Below are 21,447 nucleotides of genomic sequence, written 5' to 3'. Positions count from 1 at the left end.
GGGCGGTTACAAAAAGCTGCGGTGAAGTCGGACAGTTTCCCGACAGTTTCCAGCAGCCTTCAGTCCATGCAGGAAGTCACAGACACACTTATATCCTGTCTGGAATGATGTCAGTTCATTAAAAAAGTGATCAGACCCATATATCAGTTTGTTTTCACCATCAGTCACACAACATGTTTTCTGTTCACAGAATAAACCTTCAGATCAGACAAATACAATCTTAATCTCTAAAATTCAACAAAAATGAGTAGTTTATCTAAAACTTCATCTTGTTGAGTCGATGGCTAAACCAATCAGCTGTTAGATCAGGTGAGAGCCACGCGGTGCAGTCGGTGGAGAGCAACTGCAGCACCTGGCTCTAAAAACTGCGGCCGCCTCGCTGTTGCGGTTTTATCGCCGTCCACTTTTGTAATACGTTAGAGCAAGTCGGGATGAAGTCGGACACAAAACTAACCGGCATGCATTGTGCGCCGAACATCAACAAAAGTCATTCAGGAGCACACTGTGCGAGTACAGATTTCAAACAGCAGCAGAAACGAAAGGCGAATCCTGTCAGTTGTGGGTTGAACGGGGGTCACAGACACAGACAGGAATACGTATTCCTGTCAAATACGGTGGCCATAGTGCTCCGCGGCGCAAGATAACGGCTTACCTGCGACGGAGAAGCCCGGCTCCAGGTCCAGTAATCTTCTTGGCGTCATGACTGCCCAAAAGTACCTGGACAGTCGAGCCGTGGCGGCACACAGGTATGTGACGTGTCAGAGGAGAAACAAGCCGTTCACATTTCTCTCTTTGTGGCAGGTAACGGTTCACAAACCTCACCGCACTTAAGGGACTGTTCTTTACTTGTCAGAGGAGGAGGGTGGCTGGTTGATTTTTATTTTATTTATTTATTTATCTTATTTATTTTATTTCGATCCCCACTATGTTAATCAGTTGGTGCAGTTTCACTTAAGTAAAAAAAATGACTGAACAACTTTCACTTGTATTGGAGTAATATTTGACCAAGAGTATCTTTACTTTCACTCAAGTCATGTCATTGAATACTTTGTCCACCACTGGTCAGACATTCATGTTTATATAGGGCAGGCCCTGCTGTTGCAGTCTGGTCGAGCTAAAATCTTATGTGTCAACTGTCCAAAGGAGACTGAAGTCAGTGATTCATGTAAAATTCCTTAATGAAAGATTCTTTTTGCACTGTAGTAAGAATACTACAGAATTTATTAACCCAAATATTACACTTAACTGTTGAAACAGGTATTTATATTTTAGCATACATTATTACTAATATTAGTGCACACCATTAAAATACTGATCAAGAATCACATACAAGACCCAAATGACATGCTAAATAATACTGATAGTATGGAGTTACATTAGGGTCAGAAGTTTTGTACTTGAAAAAATAAAATTTGAAACTGAACATTCATGTGTTGATCTTGAATTTTGAAAAATATAACAATGTATTCAAAATAAAAATAAGTGTATGAAACGTTTTTTCAGGTTAAATATAATTTTGATTCAATTTGGTAATTCTTTTGAATAAATTATTTATTTTCACTTTTCACTTCCATATATATTTTGACATTTGAGGTCTTATTTTTTTCAGTTGCATGTTTTATCTTTTCAGATTCAGATCTTATTTTTTACAGTTTCAAATCTTATTTTTTCAGTTTCAAATCTTTTTTTTCACTTGCAAATCTTTTTTTCACTTTCAGATCTTTTTTTTCAGTTTCAAATCTGTTTTTTGAGTTTCAGACTTTTGACCCTGATGTGGCGTGGGGGGCGTGGCATCAACTGTGCGGGCATGGAATCATGAGTGACAGCTGAACAAAAAGGCTAGGAACCTTCCCCAGTTACAGTGCCTTCAAGGAACGTAGGAACTAAAACAAATCTAACTCAACACTTAAATACACCATATTCATGTGATTGGCAGTGTAAGAATTGATGCCAGTGACAAACTTCCATTTAGAAATCTGTTTTAGACAGTACTGAGCACCAATTGCGGTATAAGAGCGATAGATTATGCCAGATTTTGCAGTTCAACAGCCACATTTTAAGTGCTGATATGTCCGATTTCCACATAGCACTGTGAACGCAGCGTAGTGTCCGCTTGGCTTGCAAAGATGGCGTCCGGCCGGTCGGGTCAACCTGCTGGAGCCCATACATCCAACACACAGGTGAGACATGTTAACTAAGTTTTGGGAAATCATAACAAACATTAAGGAGTCGTTTTTGTGACAACATACATTTTTTCGTGATGTCTTTTAAGTGGCAAATTTGTCAAAGCTGGAAAGTAAACACTGAGCTAACATTAGCATTAAGTAGCTTAACTTTACACCGTATTAGACACTAGCAGGCACTGCGTGAAAAACACAGACAAACCTATTAATTTGAATAAGGCTAGTGCTGTTTTGGCTGCAGGAGTGCATGGGATGCCAAAAACACCCACAGTAGCCTGTGATGGAAAGCTACAGTGTGAATGAGGCCTGATGCTATCAGCTAGTGTTTGTGATTTTACTCCTTTGACTGTTAAGAGTAAAATTTGCAGGCTTACAGTGTCCAGATCAAGCTTTGTCCTTCAATGTGCATTGTCTGTTAACTTCTGTGTTTGCTAGAATGTAAACAGAGCCTTATAAATGTGCACACACAGAACCTCTTTGTAATCAGTGTAAAGTGTCACCTTTTCATAGAGTTAAGTTAGTTCGTCATAAGTGTGTGTGTGTGTGTGTGTGTGTGTGTAACTTAAAACATTTAATCAAGCCAGTGCAATAATGTAAAGTGATGGTGTTTATTCTAGGAGCAACTGAAAAGGGAGTTTCTTCAGAGACTACTCAATAAAGTTTCTCAGGTCACACAAAGACTACCCCTTGATGTGGACTATTTACAGTTTGTTGTCAACCAGGAGATGGTTCTTTTTAGGTCGTTGTCTGGCCAGGTTGAGATACCACAGGATGTCATCAGTGCTTTGACTGAGTTGACAATGATTGTCAATGTGGAGGACAACTCTAATCTGACCCCCAGTCAAGTGCCTGTGTTGCAAGGAGAAATGGGACGGCCAAAATGTGATGTGTCTCCTCAGCAACTACAGCGCCTGATAGAAATGTCCCTACCAGTGTCATCCATTGCAAATGTTATGGGTGTATCTGAGAGTACAGTGAAATGGCCCATGCACGATAATGGCCTTTCCATAAAGCAGTACAACAATAACATAACTGATGAACAACTGGACAATTTGGTGAGGTCAGTGAAAGCCAGGACACCACATGTAGGATACCGAATGATGAAAGGAACCCTGCAGGCCATGGGCCACCGTGTCCAGTGGAAGAGAGTGTCTTCATCCATGCATCGTGTAGACCCTGTTGGAGTACTCTCAAGAATGACAAGGATTGGGTGTTGCAAGAAGGACATATTCTGTTCAGGGTCCTCTGCACTTGACTCATATCAACACAAATCATAAACTTGTCAGGTATGCCTTAATGTTTACATGCTACTCAGATCTACAACACTAAATACAGGATGATACATTAAAAATTAAATATGTTTACAGATTCCCTGTGACATTTTAACACCCTTGTTTTGCATCAACAATTAACAATTAACATAACAATTAAAAGAAATGTACACAGATAGTGATTTACACTGATTTTTATTTTCAAAGATATGGCTTCGTTATTTTTGGAGGAACTGATGGATTCTCACGAAAGGTAATTTCTTTTTTCACCAATAACCATTACAAATTGTATAGACTAAGTGAGATAATGACAGTTGAAAATGACATATGGATCTACTGTTAAACTTGCTGTAGGGCGCACAGGTCCTTTTTTAAAGGATGTATATTTTTTGTCAGTATCCATCATATATTAGGCTGACCAAACGTCCTCTTTTGCCCGGACATGTCCACTTTTGACATCCTGTCCGGGGCGCCCGGGGGGTGTTTATAAACTGATGATAATGTCCGGTTTTCCTTGTGTGTGTTTGTGTTAGAGTGCGGCATGGCCGCATATTTCTGTCTAAACCCGACAGTCATTCTGTTTTGTTATGTCCGAAACCGAACCGAGCCCATTATTTAATGACTAAAGCACTGAGTTTGTGTCACACAGTTGTTATGGTTACAGGCTATTTAACAAGCCGGGCGTGCACCGTGGGTGCTCCGCTGAGAGGGAGACCTCCGTGTTTGAGATGGGAGCAACAAAATAAGATAAAATAGGAAAACTTGTCTCCCTCTTTTATTTAATTTTCAGCGTTTAATCAAGGTGGAGGCGGGCGGCTGGAGGTCCGAGGCTTCCAGTGAGGGGAGAGGTAGAAACAAACAGCCAATGTGTGTGTGTTATGTTCAGGTGTTGTCACATAAATAACAGTGCCCAAGCAATAAACAGGACAGACAATAGGATTTTATTTATTTTTACACTACATTTTCACTGAAAGCTGACCGAATCCGACCTGAGCCGAATACAATTTATAAATTTTTGACCGAACCTGGCCCGACCCATCGGGACCCATGGGGCTCGGATCGGGTAGCCACACTCTAGTGTGTGTGTGTGTATGTGTCCACTATCTATTGGGGCCTATCTGAATTTCTGTCTTTGAGAGATATTATTTTGTAATATAACTGAATTTTTTATCCATACATATAAACTTTAAATATATTAAAATGATAAGGCATCTTTGACTAAACTGCGAGTATCATTTAAGTAGGCTATCTTGTGGCCGGGCCGAGTGTCCTCTTTTTTGGAAATCAAAATATGGTCACCCTATCATGTGTGTATATATATATATATATATATATATATATACAGTACAGGCCAAAAGTTTGGACACACCTTCTCATTGAATGCGTTTTCTTTATTTTCATGACTATTTACATTGTAGATTCTCACTGAAGGCATCAAAACTATGAATGAACACATGTGGACTTATGTACTTAACAAAAAAAGGTGAAATAACTGAAAACATGTTTTATATTCTAGTTTCTTCAAAATAGCCACCCTTTGCTCTGATTACTGCTTTGCACACTCTTGGCATTCTCTCCATGAGCTTCAAGAGGTAGTCACCTGAAATGGTTTCCACTTCACAGGTGTGCCTTATCAGGGTTAATTAGTGGAATTTCTTGCTTTATCAATGGGGTTGGGACCATCAGTTGTGTTGTGCAGAAGTCAGGTTAATACACAGCCGACAGCCCTATTGGACAACTGTTAAAATTCATATTATGGCAAGAACCAATCAGCTAACTAAAGAAAAACGAGTGGCCATCATTACTTTAAGAAATGAAGGTCAGTCAGTCCGGAAAATTGCAAAAACTTTAAATGTGTCCCCAAGTGGAGTCGCAAAAACCATCAAGCGCTACAACGAAACTGGCACACATGAGGACCAACCCAGGAAAGGAAGACCAAGAGTCACCTCTGCTTCTGAGGATAAGTTCATCCGAGTCACCAGCCTCAGAAATCGCAAGTTAACAGCAGCTCAGATCAGAGACCAGATGAATGCCACACAGAGTTCTAGCAGCAGACCCATCTCTAGAACAACTGTTAAGAGGAGACTGCGCCAATCAGGCCTTCATGGTCAAATAGCTGCTAGGAAACCACTGCTAAGGAGAGGCAACAAGCAGAAGAGATTTGTTTGGGCCAAGAAACACAAGGAATGGACATTAGACCAGTGGAAATCTGTGCTTTGGTCTGATGAGTCCAAATTTGAGATCTTTGGTTCCAACCGCCGTGTCTTTGTGAGACGCAGAAAAGGTGAACGGATGGATTCCACATGCCTGGTTCCCACTGTGAAGCATGGAGGAGGAGGTGTGATGGTGTGGGGGTGTTTTGCTGGTGACACTGTTGGGGATTTATTCAAAATTGAAGGCACACTGAACCAGCATGGCTACCACAGCATCCTGCAGCGACATGCCATCCCATCCGGTTTGCGTTTAGTTGGACGATCAGTTATTTTTCAACAGGACAATGACCCCAAACACACCTCCAGGCTGTGTAAGGGCTATTTGACCAAGAAGGAGAGTGATGGAGTGCTGCGGCAGATGACCTGGCCTCCACAGTCACCGGACCTGAACCCAATCGAGATGGTTTGGGGTGAGCTGGACCGCAGAGTGAAGGCAAAGGGGCCAACAAGTGCTAAACACCTCTGGGAACTCCTTCAAGACTGTTGGAAAACCATTTCAGGTGACTACCTCTTGAAGCTCATGGAGAGAATGCCAAGAGTGTGCAAAGCAGTAATCAGAGCAAAGGGTGGCTATTTTGAAGAAGCTAGAATATAAAACATGTTTTCAGTTATTTCACCTTTTTTTGTTAAGTACATAAGTCCACATGTGTTCATTCATAGTTTTGATGCCTTCAGTGAGAATCTACAATGTAAATAGTCATGAAAATAAAGAAAACGCATTCAATGAGAAGGTGTGTCCAAACTTTTGGCCTGTACTGTACGATGAGATAAAATCAAGATGTAAATTAAGTCACCCTTTTACTATGAAATTTCACAGCAAGTTAGTGTATCTTCTTCATAATAATAATAAATGGTCACACTTGTTTTGCTCACCTTGACATCTTCTCCAGGAACAAACAGGGTTTGGCAGATATCTGGGTATTGCCTGATGAGCGAAAGAAGGTCATACAGCTGCAGGCCTTCCATTAGTTGTTCCAACATAGGCTGCAACCTCAGCACTGCATGGAGTATTATGGCCCTACAACAGTAGAAATTAAAAAATTACTTGTGCATTGTATTTTCCTATAAATACATATATAAAAATACCCTGTGTCCTAGCATACCGAACAATGGACTCCTTGTTTTGAACTGTGACAGCTCCAGTATATCCGCAATTTCAGATTTCATCAGTTAGGTCTTTAATCGAATGGTCAGTCAACAACTCAACCTGAAAATAAAAAACATAAATTACCAGGAAGAACATCTCTGTGCCATATTACAAGTAAACCTGAAAATATCATTTGACAAAGAATGCTTTTTTCATTAACCCAGCATTTCCATCATATAGAGATCATACCTGCTCAATTAACCCTCGCAACTGGACATCAGCCACTGCATCACTGTTGAGAACTGTTGGGTTTATCTTCCCACTACAGAGGTAACTGTAGGTCCATGGGCTGAAAAAGGCAGGGGCTGGGCCACCTTGTGCCAAACTAACAGCCAAAATCTCTCCAATAGTCCTATTTGCACAAATTTAGCATTAATGGATTACTTATGTTAGAAAACATTTAACAAAAAGAACAGTTTGTCCTTACTTGCATAAAAATAAACACACCTGTAGAGGCCACTGTCTAAGCCAGTCAGAGAGTATCGTGGGCTCTTCTGATGCTGTGGTCCCTCAAAGAAACAACCCTCAATTCCTGCCACCATTTCTGTACACATAAGTACAAACCGCATTTACTCTGGTGCTCATGTGCCTTCTGTGTCAAGTACTAGTCAATTTTTTTTAGACCAGAATAGTTTAATTGGAAGTTAAACAAAAATATAAATGTGTGTGTGAGACCTTCTTTTCAGAGCGAGAGGTGACTAATGAGTAGAAAATGTATGCCATGTATGAAAAAATACTCAGTAGAATCATGTCAAAATATGAATGTAGCAATTGTCTGACAATATGTCTATTTACCCATCCATATAGTTTTTGAAGGGGTTGTCTAATTTGGGCTGTTGAGAAGACTGCCACTACTCTTAATTAATGGGGTTATATTCAGTTTTTCTATGTACATTACAGAAAAACTAACACACAACAGCATAACACAAATCAAGAATAGAGATCCTTCAATAAGTAGGATACAGATAAAAGAGTAAAATTTCTTCACAAATTTTGGGTTAGCTGCCCTTTTAACCATAGTATAACACACATAATAAGCTGAAATTTAAAAAATGTTTCAGTGGACTGATTTTCCACATGCTTTATAACATTCTAATGCAAATATGTTTGTTTTTGTTTTACCTGGGAACTGTTGGGTTTATCTTCCCACTACACCTGTGTCTACTCCTGCCTCTCCAAAGAAGGTCACTTTCAGAGAAGCAGTGGGTGAATTTTTCTTTTGACGTTGCCACTGCAGAACGCCTCTCTCCAGAATGTTTGTTCTTGAGATTTGGATGTTGAACGATTTCTCTGTGTCAACTCTTTGACAAATGATGTCCAATACATCATCAACACTGCCAAATAAAACACATAATTAATGGATGTAAACTGCTAATTAGGGTTGTACGGATACATTGATATGGCTCAATATATGATCAACAATCCAATATCATCGTTGCAAAGTGAAAACATCGATCCACATCATCATCTAGACATGCCTTTATTTTTAAATTGACCAGTTTTTTCCTGCAATAACAGAACTGCAACTCCAAAAGAGCAATGAGTATTATAGGTCTATCTCGGGCAGGAAGTTCCCGTCCTCTGAAATGAGGCCAACGCAGAAGTAACTTAAAACTGCATTCTATCTAAAGGCCACCAGGGGGCGACTATCCTGGTTGCAAAAAGACTTCTGTTTCAATACAAGTCAATGGAGAATTCACCTACTTCTCACTTGATATATAACCTCAGTAAACGTTTTCAAAATGTGTTTATGTGTCAGTCACTAGTTTAAAGCCTTCTTCAATACAGTATGATGTTCATTTTTTAAATGTTGGCCTGAAAAAAGCAAGTACTTTAAGTAACATATACATTTAAAATTGACATAAATGTCCACCATCTCAAATACCTTTCTCCACACATGCTAGCATGGATCTCTAGGAACTGTGGTGTGAATTTCAAGAAACAGATAGGACATGGAAGTTTCTGATAGAGAGAAAAAAAGTTTGAATATTAGCAACTGTCCCATACAAAAAAGTCAATGCAGGCATTTCAAAAGGAAGTACAATAACATCAAGTACTATACCTCTTCAACGGATGTCTCTGGGTCACAGTGCACAGTGCAACAATCTGGACCTCACTTTGGCATGTCTAAGATAATACAAATGACCCACAAATATTCTGTTATAACTCAGAGAACAACAGTCAACATTTTAAATAAGTTGTACTTGCACAATGCAACATCATATAAAATTTGTATCAATACTTACCTCAGCATCCTCTGATGCTGAGTCTATCTGAGACACCATGCATTCCTGAACATGAAGGGCCAAAATCGGCAAAGGAAAACTCACTTTGCACGTTTGGCATTGTGCTTTTGGCATACTTTGGAATTCAACGGCATCTGGAGGTAGCGGTGTTAGGTCAAACTCATGTTGCAAAGGCACAATATACAGGGTGTTTTTTCCTGCCCCTGAAACTGTGCGAATAAGGGTCCCAGTGTATCCATCAGAATCAGGAGGAATCATAATCAGTCTCCTTCTACCCTGACCACCTGTAATGCAACATTGTTTGGATCATTTCAGTTGTGTTTGTTTGGGCAAGTTATATGAATGGCAATGTATTACAATTGATGTTATATTTACAAGTTTTCTCTACCAGCTCTGTTTGTGGATTGTATATATGTAGGAACTGTATGTGTCAACTTTTTGTGTCTTTTAACAGCAGATACTGCATGTATCCAAGATAAATTTCCTTCGGGACAATAAAGTCTATCTTATCTTATCTTACCTGTAGCCTTGTAGAGTAGCCATCTTCCTGTCAGTCCCTGCATCTTAGGATACTCATTTTGTAGTAGTCTGAAGAACTAAGAAAGCAGTAACAAAGGGACTAGATGATGTCGACATGCTTGTAGAAAAGCCCAACACTATGATAAAGTGATATGTTTCAAATATAGACATTTAGGTACAATTTTTAAGTAATATGTTCTCTATGTGTAATACCTCTTCATGGCTCATATCCCAGGACATGGTGAGATGTCGTTTTCCAAGTCCTGCCTGGGCATGTTCAGTCTCCTCAGATGAGGTTGGGGTCGTCTCTGCATTCATGTTTAACAAGTATGCATAGAAACTAAAAGGCCTCCAGAATTTTTTAGATGCTGTGCCACAAGTCTTTTGACTCGGTATCTTTCACTTTCCAAGGTAACTTTTCCTTGTGAAAAACACAGGGAAAGATCTGCATGATTAAAAAAAAATCATATATTTGTTTAAAACATGATCATAAATGTACATATAAAACGCTAACTAGTGAAAATGCCTTCAAATTAACATGAAAAATACAATTCCATGACATCTAGAACCTGGCCATATCCTGATCTACAGAAGACGATTCCTGCTCCTGCTTTCTTCCTTGCTCTTGCTGTCCCTGAGAAAGGTTCTGTCTGAGCACACTTATAAGGCTCTGTGCAGCTGCAGCAACTGTTGAATTATAGTCGACATTCTGGCAAACACAGAATTTAACAAAGACAATATACATTAATGGCAAAAACTTGAGCTGGACACTCTAACCCAGTGGTTCCCAACCTTCTTTGGCTAAAACTCAGATGACCACAGATATTTTTTGCTCAAATTAATTTGTTTTTTCAATCAAGTAATAGTTTTTTATTTAGGGCCTAGGCTATGAATATTATTGTGGATAGAGGCAGAATAACCAGGATGAAGTTAGTGCAGGATTTTATTTTCCCACTGCAGGACATGTACAGCCTTGTGAGCTTGTACAAGCTTCAAATTAATGCTGAACAAACAATGAAATTAAGCAACGAGTATGAAAAAAGAGCTAGGTAGCTACAAAATGGGCTATAACTGGTTAAAGCAGACTAGACCCAACTCAACTTGTGTTTTTATCATTGTAAAGATTATTAATGATCGATTACTAGAAATTCCTGGCAAACCCATTTGAGGTCATGACCCCAAGGTTGGGAACCGCTGCTAAGGAGTAAAATCACAAACACTAGCTGATAGCATCAGGCCTAATTCACACTCAGTACATTTACATGCACAGTTTAATTCCACTTTTAATCGGAATGAAAGGCCATTCCGATTAAAAGTGGTCATGTAAACGGTCATTCCGATTGAAAAACGGTCATTCCGATTGAAAATTAAATCCGATTAAAGGGGGTGGTTTATTCCGTTTGTCATTCCGAATGAAAGAATTTTGTGTGCATGTATACACTCATTCCTCTTTAAATTCATTCCGGTCTTTCTGCGCATGCTCGTTTCCTTGCCCTTCTGGCGCGATGACGTATATAGCGCGCATAGCAATGGGCTGCATAGCAACAGGCTGAGATAGAGCAGTCGGACTTGTTGCACTCACTGGTTTCCATTCGCCACAGCACAGTCTTCTATCTCCCTTCTTCGACCTTCTACCTCCCTTCTCCTCCTCAACAGACGAAGCATTAGCAGAACATGGTTGTTGTTGTACTGCTGCTTCAAGAATATAAGCAAAACAAGCCCGAAAAACGCACTAAGAACGGCGTCGTCAAGCATCTTGTTATCCGGAGCGAGGACTATACAGTGTTTTCTTCCGGTAAATGTAAACACCTAACATCCGCCCCGCCCCCTATCCAATCAGAAACCTTCCCTGCCCCAAACCTTGTGCAGACCTGAATACAGGCGATTGAACTGATCTCCCATGTAAACCCTCATTCGGAATGAATATTTCCCATGTAAACTACCTGGAAAGACTTTACTTCCGAATGATTTCATTCAGATTTATTTCATTCCGAATGAGAAGCTATCATGTAACCGTAGCCACTGTAGCTTTCCACCACAGGCTACTGTGGGTTTTTTTGGCATCCCATGCACTCCTGCAGCCAAAACAGCACTAGCCTTATTCAAATTAATAGGTTTGTCTGTGTTTTTCACGCAGTGCCTGCTAGTGTCTAATACGGTGTAAAGTTAAGCTACTTAATGCTAATGTTAGCTAAATGTTTACTTTCCAGCTTTGACAAATTCGCCACTTAAAAGACGTCACGAAAAAATGTATGTTGTCACAAAAACGACCCCTTAATGTTTGTTATGATTTCCCAAAACTTAGTTAAAGGGCCAGTGTGTAATATTTGGCATGGTTTATTGTCAATCTGAATCTGAATCTGAATATTCTACCCATTAATATGTTTATACAAGTGTATGATCGCTATAAAATAAAATTCGTTTGGTTTTCGTAGCCTTATAATTATGCTTATATATATATATATATATATATATATTGCCTTGCTTTAGAGAGATCGCCGTCTTGCGCCGCCATGTATGTACGGCAGACCGAGCGGACAATCCAGCCAGCCAGAGAACGCGTTTTGCGTGTATAAATGAACCAACGAAGACAGCGGAAGGAAGGAAGGAAGAAGAAGGAGGAAACAGCAGAGTGTTAGTAGTTCGTCAATAGAGAGTAGTGAAAAGTTTTTTTAGTTATAAAGTTTGCGAATGGACCACACTTACCACGCAACAGGAGAGAATGAACCCGAACCGTCATCTGCGAGGAAAAGAAGATGCATCTTCACTCCTTGTGATGCACTCTCTGCGGCGCTTTTCCTCCTGGTGATATCTCCCCAACAATGGCAGCAGTAGCACCGAATCCCATTCTGTGCATTCAGCCTCTCTTCTCACCCGCTCAGCATCAAACACATGGAGTTCCTCATCTGTATGCTCCGGCTCAAACAGGTATGGCTCTGGGTCTGTGTCCGCTACAAGAAACTCTTCAAAATCGCGTTCAAAGTCGTCCATTGCAGCTACTATAGTCCGGAGATATCGCTAGGCTAAATAAACAGCTGAGCACTGTTTACCGGCTACGCTGTCAGTCAGTGTGCGGGCTGGAGATTGAGCAGAGAGGGGAGGGGGGTCCCCACTTAGTATCGTAAATGAGTATGTGTGTAAAGTTAGAAGTGTGTCTGTTACGCCAGAAGAGTCAGAGTTTGGGACGGAGTGGTGTGTTACCGGAGTTTCTGGAGTGCTCAAATAAATGGGCCTTTTTCCCGAACGCTCCTCTGGTCTCCTGCTCGTGAGGGATTCATTACAATATCGTCACATGGTTTAGATTTCTAAATAAACATTCACCTTGTCGCTAGATAGACCTACTCCTGAAAAACTCGTGCGCAAGGCTTTTTGTCCCTACGAGGCCACCGTCATTTACCCGACGGGAGGGGTGAGCGAGTGAGCCCTGCAATCTAGAATTTGACCATTGATGTCACTGTTTCCAACGGTTTTCAACCCATTTTACACACTGGCCCTTTAACATGTCTCACCTGTGTGTTGGATGTATGGGCTCCAGCACGTTGACCTGACCGGCCGGACGCCATCTTTGCAAGCCAAGCGGACACTACGCTGCGTTCACAGTGCTATGTGGAAATTGGACAACAGCACTTAAAATGTGGCTGTTGAGCTGCAAAATCTGGCATAATCTATCGCTCTTATACTGCAGTTGGTGCTCAGTACTGTCTAAAACAGATTTCTAAATGGAAGTCACTGGCATCAATTCTTACACTGCCAATCACATGAATATGGTGTATATAAGTGTTGAGTTAGATTTGTTTTAGTTCCTACGTTCCTTGAAGGCACTGTAACTGGGGAAGGTTCCTAGCCTTTTTGTTCAGCTGTCACTCATGATTCCACGCCCCGCTCAGTTGATGTCACGCCCCCCACGCCACATCAGGGTCAAAAGTCTGAAACTCAAAAAACAGATTTGAAACTGAAAAAAAAAGATCTGAAAGTGAAAAAAAGATTTGCAAGTGAAAAAAAAAGATTTGAAACTGAAAAAATAAGATTTGAAACTGTAAAAAATAAGATCTGAATCTGAAAAGATAAAACATGCAACTGAAAAAAATAAGACCTCAAATGTCAAAATATATATGGAAGTGAAAAGTGAAAATAAATAATTTATTCAAAAGAATTACCAAAGTGAATCAAAATTATATTTAACCTGAAAAAACGTTTCATACACTTATTTTTATTTTGAATACATTGTTATATTTTTCAAAATTCAAGATCAACACATGAATTTTCAGTTTCAAATTTTATTTTTTCAAGTACAAAACTTTTGACCCTAATGTAACTCCATATGATAGCAAATTACAACACTTAAAAGCAATTTTTATTTGGTTGGCTGGTAAAATATCAGTCTGGCTGGTAAAAGTTAGTTTTGGACCCTGGTAGTAGTAGTAGTATTGTTATTATTGTTATTATTAATACAATGCATGCAGCATGTCCGTCTTTATCAGATGTGAACAAAACTTAACAAAACTTGATGCAGGCAAGCCTGCTCTTTGTAAAGACTTATTAGCTGTGATTTTTGACCAATGTTTGTGGTGGATTTGTGTAACTTAGCCTCACAAGGCTGTAAGGCAAGTCTGGTGTTGAAAGAATCAAAATCCCAAAAACCCTATTCATGTTATTGGTTTTCACATTATGTAAGTTAGCAAAGAATCCATCATAGTGGCCTTAATTGTTCAATTAGGCTTTCTTGAAGAGCACTGATTTGTAGATGTGTTTCAACAGTGGCGTAAGGCAGTTACAATGGGCACCAGTGCACGTTATTGAGCACATATGGTCTTGTCACATGATCAGAGACTTGACAATGGATAACATCAACATACATATTACCCAGCAATCATCAATGTATATCTGTATATAACAAAAAAAGAAAAAATACCAAAGAAAATAAGAAATTATTAATTTAGACTTTTAGAATTTTAAACTAGTTGATTTTTTGTCATAGAATAAGCATAATTTGTTAGAGGCACTATTGACTGTTTTAGCAAAAAAGATAAAATAAACATGATGGAGATGGGGTTGCCTTTTTCAAGGGCATATGTAGCAATAGCACTGTTTTTAATTTAACAAGAGTTCTTCTTTGATTACAGGCATATTTTCAAGGTGGCAATCTCATAAGGGCCCATTCTCCACCCAACACATTGTTGGAGGGCCCAGTCTCTCTTGGGCCCCCCACCTCACGGGCCCCAGTGCAACCACACTGCCTGCAGGCATATTTATGCCCCTACTTTTCAAACTTCAAGTCTAGGGGACTCACAGTGTGAGGGTCGTGGCCTGTCAGAGTTTTCACTTTTTCAGCTGTTAATTACAGTTAAGTACATTTGCATTTCTGTTTTGTGGAGATCACCCGCTGGTGCCCACAGTCTGTCTGATCATTTGCCACATCTGTGAAGAGAAATATAACATGCCTCAGTCCTGGTTAGTTTATATACACATGTAGTAGCATGGTGGTAGTTGCATGTTATACTTTGTTTTGATATATTTATTCATTAATTTATATATATTTTTTGATGAAACATTACAATGAGAGCTCAAATCTCTTCTCTTACTCCACACTTGTATTCTGAGATTGCTTAGTTTACCAGCTGTTGTGATTGAAATGAAGTACTCAGTAAGCATCACTAGAGGGTAGTACAAGTGTAGAAACTGGGGGCACAATGCAGACTGCAGGCTTCTGCCATGGAAGTGCTACATTATGGCATGGACAAAGAGATCCCAACAGGCTGAATTAGCTGCCCAGTAGGCTAGGTTGTTTAAGTTACTATTCATACAGAAATACTAAAATGAAAAGTAGTAGACACAATCTGCATTTGTATTGTTAAGTTTTCCATCTGTGGGGTTTCAGCTTATTTAAAGTGCTTGAGAATTGCCTTTCTGCAATACAATATATTTAAAGTTTTAATTGTGGGAAATGCATGATATTACTAATTCACAATGGATATATGAACTTTTATTATCATAATAAATACTACAAAAACAGTTGTGATATGTAAATCTGAATTGTTGAATTGTTGTTTTAAGTTACTATATGTAATCTGCCATTTATTCTGTAACCTTTAAGACTGATAATAATTTAAACCCATAAATTATTTTCTGTAATGAGTCATGTTTGAAGTTTCAACAAATACAACAAAAATGCATGTGTTCCGTATATTTTGCTGCATAGCATAAGCCATGTTTCTTCAGCAAAATGGATGCAATAAAATACAAATGCAATAACATTTTCATATGTACTTATGGTAAGCCCCATTTTTCATATCAATTTGACCCAGAAACAGTGGCATATATTTTATACAAGCAATGTAACATTATTTTCAAACGAGGTCATTACAGACTATGAGGAATATTTCATCCGACACAAACAAACATTTAGTTTACAGTTTGCCTGAGAATATACATTCAAATGTAACACTGTATGCAAAAAGGTTACAGTAAGGAAGTGTTACTCAGCCTGCTGATATCTGCAGGTCTACATTGCAATCACCCATGGCATACCTAAAAGCACAATATTTGCATTTTTGTAAACCACACTCCTGACGTTCGACAAGTTCTGAGCATCTTGATGAAGTCCTCCTCCTAAGCCTGCTGGGAAAGGGTTAACCGACAGGTCAGCTGCTTAGTAGGCTTAAACAAAGAGACGTCTATAACTCAAAATACTGCTGAGCCACCTGAGTATCTGTGCTGATTATCTGAGGTGCCGTCAGCTCATTCTGCGCCTAACACTGTATTTATTTAACAGCACAAGCCCTTTTCTACAGATAGATTCAAAACACGAAAAAATGACCACTGAAGAAAATAATCTACTTATCATTTTAGGCTTGATATGAATCTGTCTGACTCCAATTTATAAAATTTATATTCAGTGTCACCCCAGATGTGTGTTGCAGCTCAAGTACATAAAAACTAAACAAAGGTGTGTTAATCTGCTAAAAACATACAAAACACTGATCCGTATAAAACAAATAGTAGATTAAATTTGGAGAGGTACCAATCTAATGAATTTAGGTGGAACTAATGGTTCAGTTTCTTCTTTTGTAACACTCACTGAATAACCACAAACCACAACACACACACACACACACGAGTCAGCAGTAACAGGCAGAAGTTTCTAGCACTCCCTCAGCTCTCTGTGTCACCACCACAAACAATTCTTCTCCAGATACCAGTTTGAAACCAGACTTTTAAAGCCAACTAATGCTCCCATTCAAACCACACCTGGTCAAGTTTGAAAACATGACTAGGGGATTTTAATTAGATGCAATTAGAGGTGGCGACCATGCAGAGAGCTGGACGCAACCCCTGCTTTTTAGACTAGAGAAAGAAGATGCACTAATTAGGCTGGAGGCTACTTTTATTCATGTGACCTGTGGAGACCTTGCGCAAGCTGTTTAACGTCACTGCTCTGACAATCCACACGGAAATTCATTAGAATGAGCTGTGCATGTTGACATAAACAGACACCATTACATTCACTACATTGGGATGAGTCGTCTATGAGCCTTGAATGGCCTGTGTGAATGAACAAATAGCAACAGGTGACCAGCAGAGGAGGAAGTGGATAGAAACATTTTGCAGCCATGTTAGTCAACACAATATGTTATATAGAATATATATGTATATAAACATTAAGCCAATGAGCCACACTTATAAGATTTTGTATGACAGAATTTTATGTCACACAGCAGTGAGTATGTGAATATTTATACATTATTTAGGCATTTTTATCAATAAAACACACCTAATTTGGCTGAGGTTCTATCTTTCTCAGAAGCCTCTGGGCAAAACTTCAATTCTGTTGTCAAACTTATTGTGAAAAAATATTAACACTGTCATATAATCTATTCCTTATTTTGCCAGGGGACCCATTGAAGCCCCTTTGAGGACCTCCAGAACCCCTTCAAGGACTTCTATTGGACCCTCACAATGGGCACCGGTGCTTTAAAAAAGGCATCCGGAGTTCTTCCTGTGATAAATTAGCTATCAACACTTTTCATACAGCCCAATTTCATATGCCATTTGTGTCACTTAGACCAAACTGGCCATCACACTGATTCATTTTCTTGGCAGCTGCTGCAGGTTTTTTTACAGCCTGTAGGCACCCTGCTGTTGTAGCCTACCATCCCCAGGAAGGAAAAAAAACAACAAAAAGAATGGAATGATGGCCCTATTATAGCCTCAGATGTGAGAGGAGAGTGTCCAGGAGGAGGCTGGGGCTTGGCTTCATTGGCTGAAAGCTGCACTTTTTTTAAGATTTTACATCTTTAAATGTGTCTTTTTGACAGGTCTGAAAGGGGGTTTTCCTTCTTTTAATATGTTGCTAAAGGCTTCAGCTCAAACTGTGGCTCCAGGCCTCCTGCCCCTGTAAGACCTGTACAATCAAAGATTTGTGGGAATATTGTTGTTAAAATTGTATTTTCTGTGTGAAAAGGGTTTCTGAGCATCTGAAGGTGAGCTTGCACTGGATTTAGCCAACAGACAGGATGTCTAGATAACAAAGGGAAGATTCTTCTCTTCTGCATCCAGGTGGTGGCAGCAGTAACTTTCAGGGTGTGACCTTACCTAAACTACAGTGATGGTAATGCAGATATAAACACAAGATTGGATGTTAAGCATAAAGCTGTTTAAAGCATATGATGACAGAATACATGCACACTCAGATAAAAAAAAAAACCCTGTTACTATTTTTTTTCCTATTTGTAATATTGTAATGTAATATTTTTGTATGTTTGGAGAGCAGGGGCCAAGATGCCTACGTTTTGAGAGAATCTCTGACAATATCTGAAAGCTAAATTTTTACATTTTAAGATGGTATTGCTTTGGTGATACAGCACTAGTTAATCATCCTGAGTCACCTAATTAAATTTCCTCAAATAGTTGGATCCTAATTTGTCAGTGTGTGGTAATGTTTGGGCCTATATGAGCAGATTTATCTTGGAAGCACAGGAGTCTAGATTCTAGACAGGATTCTACAGGAAGTGATTTCCTGCTGAAGATGTGCAGGTTGTGATGAAATGTGATAATGTGTGGTGACATCAGACTTAGCTGTGAACGGCCATGCTGCAGTTACGGTGATAAAGACTTTCTCTCCATAATGCGGATTTCTCTGTGGCAGATGCGTCATTACGGAAATGAAAGCTTAGGTTTGAGACATGTGGACGCGCTTGGGGATGTCCTTCTGCCTTGGAGCGACGCGACCCTCTGAATGACCCCGAGGGTAACACAGCCAGACCCTGACACATTAAAAAGCGATTATATTATTGGACTATTATAATACGGAAAATAGAAAGTTGTAGTGATGCTTTGCTTTATGTGCATGCTGCATTTCATTTAAAATGTTCTCCCACAATATTTTTATATTAATTTTCGATTCACCTTAAATTAATTATCTGAATGAGATGCGCCGTAAAACGTCAAAAAATATAGTTTGAATGCATCTTTAACAAATATACATAGGCTACACAAAATACACATATATCACCTTTTAAAACAGCCTCTCTCTCTTTCGCTCTGTGTGTGTGTGTGTGTGTGCGTGTGTGCGTGCTCCAATTAATTTCAATTAATATATTTTTTTGAAGTAATTTTCTTTTGGGCATCAGGGGATTAAAGTTATTTCAAGAATTGGGATATTAAAGTTACACCGGAGAAGATAACAGTGGACTCGCAGAGCAGCCATACTGGTCATTAAAAGGCTACATTTGGAGGATCAAATCAGACGATATTATGTGAGAAACGGACGCTGTGACTGGACATGATTTGGAGGTACGCTGCTGGAAGAGGCAGCGCCGGGTGTGTTTTTGTGTTTACAACCTGCAGAGTTGGACTTTAAAGCTTTCTCTGTCTCCATGAAGGAGCCCTTGACTCGCTGATCCTTGGCTATTTGTGGGGAACGGATCTGCGCTGCTGTGCGCTCATGTTGCTGAGAATCTCCCCTCAGTCCGCTGCTGCAGACACGCGGCCTCACACAACCGACGAGCTCCAGCGACAAAAACACATCCCCAGGTCTACTGCATGGACCATCTATGTATATACAAGGGCTTGTCCAGTCTACACTTTGAATTAAAAGGATACATAAATATCATAAATCACCATTAATGGAAAAAATGAGACAAAACCAGAAGACAGTCCCGGTTTATCACATCAGGAGGATTCATCTCAGGCAAAATAATATGCCGTTAAACACTTTAACAAAATAAAAAGACTCTCTGGCGGCACGATAAGAGTTGACATTTTTTCGGATAAAAAGATGGTAAATTAAATTAAAAAATAGTTAATCAATAAAATAGTCCTAACTGAAGTCATTTATTCTGAATAAAAAATGAGCCCAATAATTAAACGCCCAGTCTATGAGCCATCCTCCCACCCCTGTTGCCACTGTTGTTTGTGATTTATATAGGTTTAAGTTCGTGTGTGTGTGTGTGTGTGTGTGTGTGTGTGGTGTTTGTGTGTGTGAGAGAATTGTGCATTATCTTTCCAATAGGATTTGAAAGTCAAGAGTTCATCATCGGTGTGTGTTTGCCATCCTTGGGTGATTAAGGTCACAAATAGTTCAAGGGTTCAGCTCAGTGAGGCCTGGGCGTCGGAGGCTTCAGCCCTCATTGTTTTATGAATAGCCCTGCATCTAAATAGGGTGTATATATAGTAGCCTATTAAAAAAAACAAAAACAAAAAAAAAACAACTTAATAACAATGATAATAAAAGCCCCATATCGAATCATTCATGCATTAAAGCCATTAAAAAATAATCTGATATTGTTGATCAAAACCACAAATTTTGGGTCCTCTGTGTCATAAGCAGCACATTTTGTGTGATCACATGAAAAAGAGAGAGAGAGAGAGCACACAGTAATCACTTTAATGTTGCAGCTGGTAAAGGTAGAGCTCATTTTAAATGCTTTATATACTGCTGGGTAGTTTTATCTATAATAGTACATCATCATTTATTTGTTGATTATATTTTGTGTTATTAATCTAAGCCTTCAAAGTAACTAAAGCAGACAAATAAATGTAGTGGAGTAAAAAGTACATTATTCCCCTCTGAGATGTAATGGAGTGGAAGTATAAAGAAGCATAAAATGGAATTACTCAAGTACAATTCTCTACATTTTAATGATAGCAGTTGAAAAGTTTCTTTTTCTATTCAATACTAATTACTAACAACTACTATTTTTGACATCCCAATTGGAAAATAAAATATTTTTTAAAGAATAAGGGTAAATAAGATGCCAGAGTGCATTTAAAAAGCACACACACACACACACACACACACAGGTCTGGACTAAGGCCCCACTGTACTCAGATCCTAGAAACACCCCTGTTTCAGCTCGTGTATTTTCACACGGAGTGCATTGCTATGTGTTTAAAATTTTGACAAATACATTTTGGTTGCACTTTATAGCAGTTCTTTTTCTATGGCATAAAAAACTTCTGCTGGGTTCATATAATAATAATAATAATAATAATTATTATTATTATTATTATTATTGTTACAGAACAACACCTTGAATTACAAAGGGAAGAAAATGGAAAAGACTTTCAGAACTTAATTTTTTAGAACATTCTGCTTTCCTATTTTTTATTGACAAATACTTATAAAGTTAGGAATTCTGCCCGGCCCACATGGCCTTGTGGGTATAGGTAGTGAGATTGAATGTTTGTGAATCCAATTCACCGACTGGTAATGACTTGACACTCACCGTAATGAAACATGCAGGGGTTAAGGCCCTCCAAATAATGCACCCTCCGAGGGCGGGAGCACAGTGAGTGCGCGTGCATGTGTGGGTGTAGTGGGGGCTTGTTCATGGGCAATCAATAGGCTTTGACTGTCAATACTTGTAT

Source organism: Epinephelus lanceolatus, chromosome 17 (assembly GCF_041903045.1).
Source record: "Epinephelus lanceolatus isolate andai-2023 chromosome 17, ASM4190304v1, whole genome shotgun sequence".
Classification (NCBI taxonomy): domain Eukaryota; kingdom Metazoa; phylum Chordata; class Actinopteri; order Perciformes; family Serranidae; genus Epinephelus; species Epinephelus lanceolatus.
Note: the sequence above shows the minus strand (reverse complement) of the source record.